This window comes from Cavia porcellus, unplaced genomic scaffold (genome assembly GCF_034190915.1).
Source record: "Cavia porcellus strain 051 isolate PalLab524CR breed Dunkin Hartley unplaced genomic scaffold, mCavPor4.1 scaffold_3, whole genome shotgun sequence".
In the NCBI taxonomy this organism is placed as follows: Eukaryota; Metazoa; Chordata; class Mammalia; order Rodentia; family Caviidae; genus Cavia; species Cavia porcellus.
Window position 1 is genome coordinate 98,984,687 of NW_026947486.1, and position 9,762 is coordinate 98,994,448.

Sequence of the window (9,762 nt, forward strand, 5' to 3'; positions counted from 1 at the left end):
AGGTGTTCAGAGATTCACACACTTGTCCATTACTTAAAATCGCTTCATCTAAAGAAAGAAAGATAAAGTTCATGTCCTGGTCATGGTTCTGGGTCTAACCTGGTAAAGAATCAAGCCTTTCTTACCTAACACTGCAGACAGGCCAACAGTGCCTAGTGTTTGTTTCTTGGCATTATAATTTGGATAGAAATAAATCCACTGGGTCTATTCCAGAAGAATCCAGAGATGGTTGGTATTTACCATCCTCAGTTCACAGATTTACAGGTTACAACTGAAGAGTGAATTTTAACCTGATAATTTGCTATGAGGAGAATGCGGATATCACTGAGAATAATGGGATATCATTGAGCCTCCCACCCACCTAAAAAAGAGACATCTATAGTAATTTATCTTAGGCAGAAAATCTGGTGTGATTGATTTGGTATTTAGAAACTGTTCCTCATCAAGTGTCACTCTTGAGTGATAGCTGGGAAGGATAGATGACCCAAGGCTGGATTTGGGCCCAGGTTAATTTAACAGTCTCTACTCTGTGCACTGGACCTTATGCATGGCCGGTCTTGAGCAAATGCATATGGAACTCCCTTTTCACACTACATTTGGTCCCTTTCGTGCTGCTCCAATATCACTGAATATCTGTGACCCTGACTGTGTTATAATCATTAAGTATTAGGTGCCTCTGCCCCAGGAACAAGAAGTGCAACCAGAGCCTAATGAGGCCTTTCAAGCCAATTCTCTAATACATCCATAACCATTGAGAAATCTTATAGTGTTAGTTACATGGCCTGGAAAACCCAGTTGAGCTCAAGGCCCTAATAAAGCAGAACCCAGGCATTCTTACGTTTTATGAGACTAGTATCTATAGTATTTAGATGTTTGTGGGACCACAGTCATCTAATGAATAGAGATAGAGATTGAAATGATATGATAGAAAAATTCAGTTGTAGTAAAAATGAGGTCTTTTGGGCACAGTACAGTGTTGCACTTCATCATGTTATGCACATTTCTTGGAAAGATAGTTCATTCAGTCACTAAGAGCTGTAAGGACGTGCCACATTGCACAGACCAGCTAGACTGTAAAGGCAGGTCTGGTCAGGAAAGTGGGGAGAGTATGCAGTGGGGGCAGCCAGGAAAATTTGGATGTACTGAGAGAGGTAAAGTGGGATAGTACTTAAGTGCACAGGAAGAGGAAGTTTGTGGCAAAAATAGTGTTATGGATTGAAAACTGGTGGTCAACTTAATGCCACAAGAATTAAATCACTATGCTGCTGAGCACAGAGGCTCCACCTGAGGAAAATTGCCATCATAAATGGAGATGTGGAGAAGGAGATGTTACTGTGTTGAGGTGTTGAGCATTGTGGGGTCTCCTACGAGTTGCTGTTTGAGCCGTTGGTTCTCCTAGAGAAGCTTTGGTCCACACTCTGAGCATTGTTTCCCTGCTCCAGAGGGGAATACATGTACAGATTGGTCTCCAGGATGAACGCATCATGCTGGCTTCCTGGCACGGACCTGACTGCTGGTCATCAGAGGAGCTTGGGTCCTCCATATCACTGAGGATGGCTGGGGTACCTTTCAGGACAGCCCTGTTCTTTGTTGTGAGTGTGACTTCTGGGCTACAGCATAGAACCCTCATCCCACCCGCACAGCACCTTCACCCCGCTGCCATGGACTTTCTGGCTTCACCCCGCTAGCATGGACTTTCTGGTTTCCCTGAACAGATCTATAAAAGAGACTGGTGTGATTCCTTATTGTGGGTGCTGGACCTCCAGTTGGACTTGTGGGAGCATTGTCCTGAGCTCTGGGTTTTCATCTGAACTCATGTGGGACATTGCTGTGGGATTTAGGCCCTTGACTAAATATTCTATGTCTTTGGTGTTGTGAATAGATGTCCTGCACTTTCTTGTGTTAATTATGGGTGATCATCGTAAAAGAATATTATAAACTCCATGTCCTGATTCTAATTGTTCTCTGTGAAACCCCTAACTACAACAAATAGTATTCAAGGAAAGAAGCTACACAAATCTCTTCAAAGGAATTTGGATGCTTGAAGGTGAGAGAATGGAATCAGTTGTTGTTGTCACACTGGGACTGAATATAGAAAAATAAGCAGAAAAAGAAAGGGTAAAGTAGAGATCTCTGTTACATTTAATATTTCAGTTTTGTGTTTATTCTTGAGGTTACACTGCTGTTTTAACACTCATGTTCCTTCAGTTATCTTTAAACTGTGGTACTTGAAGGAAGGCAAAGTCAGAGCAGCCTCGGACTCCTCATGTGCAGGCCAATGTCAGTGTGTGGACTGTGGACTCTATTGGTGCCCTAGAGGCATCGGGGGTTGCAAATTGGGTCCTCATCTTGATGTGTCTGGGGTCCATCTCACTTAAAATTTTAGACAGAAAAATGGTCTCATCCCCACCCCTAGTGCAACTGGGAGGCTGAGACACAGGATAGTCATTCATCCACACTTAGGCCAAGCAGTTCACGATTGCCTGTTTTCACCATGAAGGTGGGCAGAGGCATGCACACAAAGGAGCTGGGAAAGCCAGCTGCATGTCCAGCTGACTGCTGGGTAGTCTTCCTGAATTCCGTGATTAACACTGCACCCAGCAGTAAAGCAGTGGTTTACAATGAATGTAAATTTAAACACGATTTCCTTCATTATTAACAGGATCAGTCTATACCATCATCATGTTCCTTAGAATCTTGAGGACATACCAGACCAATGGTTAACTGCAGATCTTGAATAGTTTTATCCCTAGGCTGCTCAAGAATACTTACCTTTAGAGGTAAAAATTACCTCAAATACATTAGTGTATTTTGAAATTTCTCCATTGATTCACTTTCTTTAAATCACTTTTCTTGAGAAAATAGCTTACACATGAAAATATCTAATGTCATATTCATAGTGTTTTCATACATATTTTAAGTTTTTCTAAAATGGTATTTTTGAGAATGGAAGGGCATGTGATATTTTCTCCAAAATTGTAATTTTTGACATTCATGGAACACTTTATTCTTTCTTCCCTATACTTTTTGTTAAAACAGGATAAAGAAAAGTAAAATAAAATAAAATAGAACAAAACCATTTCAAATAAACCACTATAAGTGATACAAAACTTCAAAACCTGATGAAATCAACAGTGGTTACCATAAGGCCTATAATCAAACAAAACAAAGGAGACTAAAACCCATTTTAACAAAATAATGAAGATGATATGGTTTTCAGGAGAGGATCACTTCTTGGTGAGGCCTTGTTCTCCCCCTACACAGTCCACGAATGGTGCCGACTCATAGAGAGAGGCCTGGTCCTGGCTGTGCCTACTCCTACAGAGGCCTGTGCATGGCACTGGTTTCTAGGAGGGGCCTCCTCCTTGTGAGGCCTAGTTTTCTCCCTCTGCAGTCCGTGAGTAGTGCTGACTTATGTAGAGAGTCTGGTCTGGCTTTTCCCAAACTTTGTTCCTTCTTCCAAAACAGTTTTACCCATTCTACCTGATTCACATACTGTTTCTGTGGAGAATAAAATGCCATCATTTTTCTCTGTGAAAATGAATCATTCACCTATAGATGTAGGGAATTAAACCTAGTTGGTGAAATTTTAGTGGCAGGAGAGCTAGAATTAAAGATAAGGGCTCAGGAATAAAGATGACTGTTGTCATGGTTTATGTCTGTGGACCCCAGGCCTCAGGAGTTTGAATTGTGCATTTGTAATTCATTCATTGTCTAGGGCTTGTATTGATGGTGTCAGTGCTCCACCCACAAAGGGGTGTAGCCAGGATGTGATGTAATGGCAGGAAAAAGGTATGTCTTGCTCTTTGCTGGTTCCTGTTTGTTGTTTGAAGCCACCATGAACTGTGGCCCAGCCATACCCGCCTGCCTTGGAACCAACTGAGTGAGGACTGAAACTTCCAAAAACTTCAAGAAATAAACCCTTTCTTTCCCAACTTCGGGCTTCAGGTATTTTGTCTCAGCGACAAGTAAAAAGTAACTAAGACAACTGTCTTAGTATGCAACATTTTCTTGGGAGTCTGCTAGCTTGGCAAAACTTCATTTAAAAAAGTTTTTTTTTTTGAGACAAGGTCTCTTTATTCCATGATGGCCTTGAACTTGCAACAGTCCTCATGCTGAGTAGCCCAGACTGTCCTCCAACATGCAGCAAGCCTCCTGCTTCAGGCTTCCAAGCACTGGGTTTCTAAACCTGCACCACCACCCCCAGCTACAATTTATCTTAATTTGTAAAACAAAATTCATTGGATCCTCTTATGTAAGTTCTGCTTTACTTCTCCCTCTAACCTGCCACTTTTTTGGGAATCTTTCATCGAGATGAGAAGTGGAGTGGAAGAAAGGCAGAAATGCACATTCTAGTCACAGTATTTGACTGACAAGAATCCTAGGACGCATCAAAAGGATAATGTTCTGCCAGAGTTCCAGGCTGGGGAGGTTCATTTGGAATTTGCACAACCTGAAGAAAAGTTCATAGAGCTGTGTGAATCGCTCACATGCCTTCAGTGCCTCAGCAGGGGAGTAACACTGAAAAGTCCCTCTTAAGTATCACATTATAAAAGCTGGCAAGTTGTCAAAAGTTGTAACACAGATACAGACTACTTGTTTACATGTCCGGTTGCACAACATATGTTGACTGTCTAGCAAGCAAAAGGCCTAGGTGGAAAGCCTGAACCTGGCTATCTTTGGTATCCTGACCACACACTTCACCTCACCCCAAAGGGCTTTTTGCTTTGTGTGAATCTTCTGTGTGACTTTCCTGATGAGAAGAGTGCAGGATTGTACCCATAATAAACAACAACAGTGTAGGCTGCAGCAGCAGGCTACTAATAACTATCACTCAGGAATGTAGCTGAGAATACTACCATCATTATGAAGTTAAGGACACCCACAGGAGTGTCCCATCAATGTGCAGGAGATCTCCCATCAATGTTCGTGTAGTTTCTCTGGCCAAGTACCAATGCCTGACTAACTGTGGCAAGTTTATCTGGTGTGTACACACAATATTTAGAATCTAAGGCACAAATGCCATCTCACAAGGCTGAGAATATCCAAAGCCATCCTTTTCTGCAAAGCAGTTTGGTGTAACTGATGTGCTTCATTAACAGTCCTCAGGTCCATTGAATATAATTAAAGGAATGGACAGTATGCAAGACAAGATCAGTTACTTTAGCTTTAATAACTAGGGTGGCACCCTGGGTGGGGGCAGGCAGCTAGCAGGTAATACTAGTATGTTGTGCCGCATTCCTCGTGCCCTGCTCTGAAAGCCTCTAAGTTGCTGGGCACAGTAGGTAACGTTTTCAGTGTTCGTGGTGGGTTTCCCTATGTGCAGCATTTTGTGCAGTGGTTGCCATTGGTCCTTTGGGAGTGTGTGCATGAACATCCTGCACATTACTCACAGACAGCCTGGCCATCACCCAGCATCATGGGAAGGCCTCAATCTTGGGCTGAAAAAGTTTTTTACCTCACATGCAATGATTGTCAATCTGGCCAAGTGCCTGTATCCACCCCTGTGACTTTTTGTAGCCATCTTATCATTTTTTTTTTCTGAGACAAGGTCTCACTATGTAGTTCAGGCTGGCTTTGAATTCACCCTGTAGCTTGTCTCAAACTCAAGGCTTCTGCATCCTGAGTGCTGGGATAACAGTCATGTGCCACTGTACCTGGTTATAGACATCATACTTTAGACAATGTACCTGCTTCATCATTCCCAGGGGATGCTAGTGAGTTATGACCAGTGACATAATATGCTGTTACTTGTTTTTGATGGCTCAGGGCCCACAAATCTTCTCAAATGGCTTTGCTCAAGGGAGAGGAATGCATCACTGTCTGGTCATTCAAGTACCATGTGGTGATCCATAAGAGTTGGCCCCATCTATATTGCTCAGCTCTCAGTATAATCATGAATGGGGGTGGAAACTCTTAACTGGTTTTCTCATTGCAAAGACAGAGTACACCACACGCAACATTGCAGGAGGAAAGGCTTATTTTGTCTCACAGTTTGTAGAGGTTTGGAGCCATAATCTGCTGGCTCCAAAGCAGGGTGGCATCAATTGGGAAAGGAAAGCTTTATTTCTTACAGTTTTTGGAAATTTCAGTCCATACTCATTTGGCTCCAAGGCAGATGACATGGCCGGGCCACAGTTCATTCTGACTTCAAACAGCAAGGCAAAAACTGGCAAAAGAGAGAGACACACCTTTTTCCTGCCATTACATTGTATGCTGGCTCCACCCCTATGTGAGTGAGTACTGACATCATCAATCCAAGCTCTAGACAAGGAACCAATCACAAATGAATAAGGTAAGTGAATGAGGCCTGGGGGCCACTGACATTCCACCACTGGCACCCAGGACTCATGTGCATCTTTTATACAAAAGACATTTAATCCATCTCCAAGAGTTGCCTATGTTAACAGTTTCAACATTGCTGAAAAGTCCAAGTCCCAAGTCTACTCCAAGACGTATGGCAAACTCTTAACTATAATCCCCTATACAAATGAAACAAGGTTAAATGTTTCTGAAATTCATAGGCACGAGATAAACATTACCATTCCAAAAGTTACAAAAAGGGGAATATAATTCATTGGAAACAAAGCAAGTCCAACATCCAGCAGGATGACCATTAAGTGCTAGAGTTCCATGCTCAGCATCTGAAGCAATCTGGTTGTAAACAACAAAAGGCTTGGGTGATTCCAACCCCATGGCACTTACAGAGACTTTAGCATCTGTAGCTTTTCTCTTAAACCCTCACTGCTTGGTTCTTGCAGCTTTCTTTGGATGATCCACGTTCCTAGCTTTTCCAAATTTGTGAGATCTCCACTGCACCTTTGGCTTCACCCTCATATCTTTACAAATTGCCCTCTCAGGGGCACAGTCCTTGGCCTCACAGTCCCTTTGCAATCTAGGTGGAAACTGTCTTATCCTCAGAATTTGTGCATTTTCCTTGTACCTAAAATCAGCACCAGGTGTATGCCTCTAAGTTTTGCTGCCAGCTAGAGTAGTAGCCAGTTTTTTCTCTGTCTTGGCTGTAGACATCAACTGCCTCAATCACTGGGTTCTGTGAACCTTATTGTAAAGAGATCTTCTCTATGTTGCTGCCATTCTGGAACCTCATTTGGCCTCCGTTGCCATTCTGGGATATGTGCTGTGCAGCTTTCTCCTCTGAGCAAAGTCTTTCACTTTTGCAGTTTTGATGCTGCAAAGGGTGGGAACCTGCTGCTTCCTGGGATGCCCAAGGGCCATCTTTCTTATCTCTCTTCTTCTTCTCAGCAATCAAAGTCTCAACACTGTCTTTCTAATCCACAGCTTTACTGGAGATTTCCTTCTGGCCAAATTCACAGAGTTGTAATTTATCCTGCTGGGCTCTTTGCTCTTGATTTGCAACATAAAACTGGCTAAAAACCCCCAACATTAGCCATGCCACAGCCTCAAAATTTAACTGCCTTGAAATTTCCTTTTCAAGAGTAATCAGTCCATTGCCCTTAGTCTCACTCTCAGGCAAAGTCTCTAGGCATGAGCAAAATGCAGACAAACTTTCTTCCAAGTCCTAACACACATTGTGTGGAGTCCAACAACCAATGCAGTCCTTATGCCCAACAGAAACCTCCCAAGCCTGGTCTTTACCATCATGCTTTCTATCAGCCTTCTACTCTCCTGACCTCTGATCAGAATTTCCTCTTCAGAATCGCCTAAGCTCCTCCCACTCTATGCATCCATGATACATGTCTGAACCTTTCCAAACTCTGCCCACAAGTCTCTCAAAAAACAAGGTCAGGTATAGTCATAGCAAGGACTGCACTCCTAGGTACCAAATTCTGGATTAGGGTTTTACTAGAGAGAGCAGATATAACACGAGATATACCTAAACAACAAGATAGGCTTATGATGGTCAGCCACAGAGTCAGATGAGGAAGCATGCAGAGGGTGTCTACACTGTGGATGCTGAAGAATTCAATTCAAGGTCTGTAGTTCACCTAGTGTCTTGTGCAAGTCCACACCAGCAGGCTGATGGGTCTGGGACAGGAGGCTGAAGGTTCTAAGATGAAAAACTGAACAGTCTATGCTGCAAAGTGAAGAGTCTAACTAAGAGAAAATCTACAAACCAAAGGGGAAGACTGGAGCTTCTCCAAAGAATGGAATGCATTTGTCCTTCCTCCTTCTCTTTTTATCCCCCAGGTGATGATCCACCCTAGGGTGGGTCTTCTATTACATTCTTAGGTGTAGAATTGCTAAACCCAATTAGTTAATCTTCTAAATGTCTCAAGTTGACAGAATCAATCAACCACTACAGTCATGTGTGTAGACAACTTGATAAATCTACAATAATTAGACATAATCTGAGCATAGCATGTTTGAAAGGTACTGTACAATATATATTACAGAACTATTTCAAGGATATGTGTAAATAAAGCTATGAGGCTTAATTCTTCCTAGAGCAGAGACAACTCCTCTTGCTAAAGTCTCTATTAAGGAAAGTTATAAAATCTTTCTCTGTCTCTGAAAGGGATATGAATATCTTTTAAAGATAAAAGAGGGGAAAAAGGCATCTTGCCACCATTCGCAACAAGTAAGGTGTATTTCTAGGACCTAGGAGCCATCTTTTTGAAATGTGAATGTCAGGGAAGATAGTGCCCCTATCATCACTTTTCTCTGGAGGGTCCTAGTGTTACCCCATTGGTTAACCTAAGTCCTATCATAATAGTCGTAATATGCACACGTAGCAACTCCAGCAAGGGATGCAAAAATTATGTACTGCAAAAAATGCACCAATTAAAATGAAAATTAAAATATACAAAATATATTTATTTTCCTTTGGACAAAGGAAATTTTGCTTAATCTGCTGAGGCAGCCATATCAATACTCCCAACTCTCTGGTTGGTTAAGAAAAGAGACTTATTTTCTCACTGTTCTAGAGGCAGCTGTGCATGGTGAAAGTGTTGGTAAACACTTTTTGGTGAGTATTCTGGCCCTGGCTTATTTGCAGCCACTCTCATGGTCTTTCGTTAGCACCTGCGCCCTGAGAGGGCAACAGAGCCCCTGTATTTTGTTAAAAGGATAACAGACACACTGCATCAGATGAGCAAACTCAGACCCTCCTTTAGCCTTCACTCCACCCTGAGAAATGAAATCCCTGCATATAACTACATACTGCTTAGGACATAAATGTGTAATATATATGTGAAGACAGAGACCCTCAACCCATTACATGGAGTGACTCATACACATAGGGTCACCAGTCACCTTGTACACTGTAGACAAACCCTTTGTGAGTGATGGGCTGTCCAGCCTGTCCTTGCTGAGGATGGGTGTGGAGTGGGTGCATCTGCCTAGCTGCAGAAAAGGGGAAGACTGATTGCTGCCCCTGCAGTCTCCTAGCAGATAGACTGCTGCGCAGAACATCACACTGTTATTCAACCATAACGCTGTTTTCTATGTTTGTGCAGATGCATTCCATCTGAGTTGCCAGATGATTTTACTTCTAAGTATTTTTTCCTAACATTGTGACAATTCCTATCCCAGAAACTCAACTCGTCTCAACGGTTTTCTTCACTGACCTGACCCAGGAAAATAAAGCCACAATTTTTCCCTAGGGTTTCTGGATTGTCTGCTCTTCACCAGAGAAGTAAGCAACCAAATTTGTAGTTATTTCTTCTGTTTGCTTGTTTTTATATCAAGGAAAAGATCTGGCAACAAAGCTGTGAAGAAACCGGCATTCTGGTGTGAGGACACCATTCCTGGAGAGAGATTTTGCACAAATTGGTAGGTGGA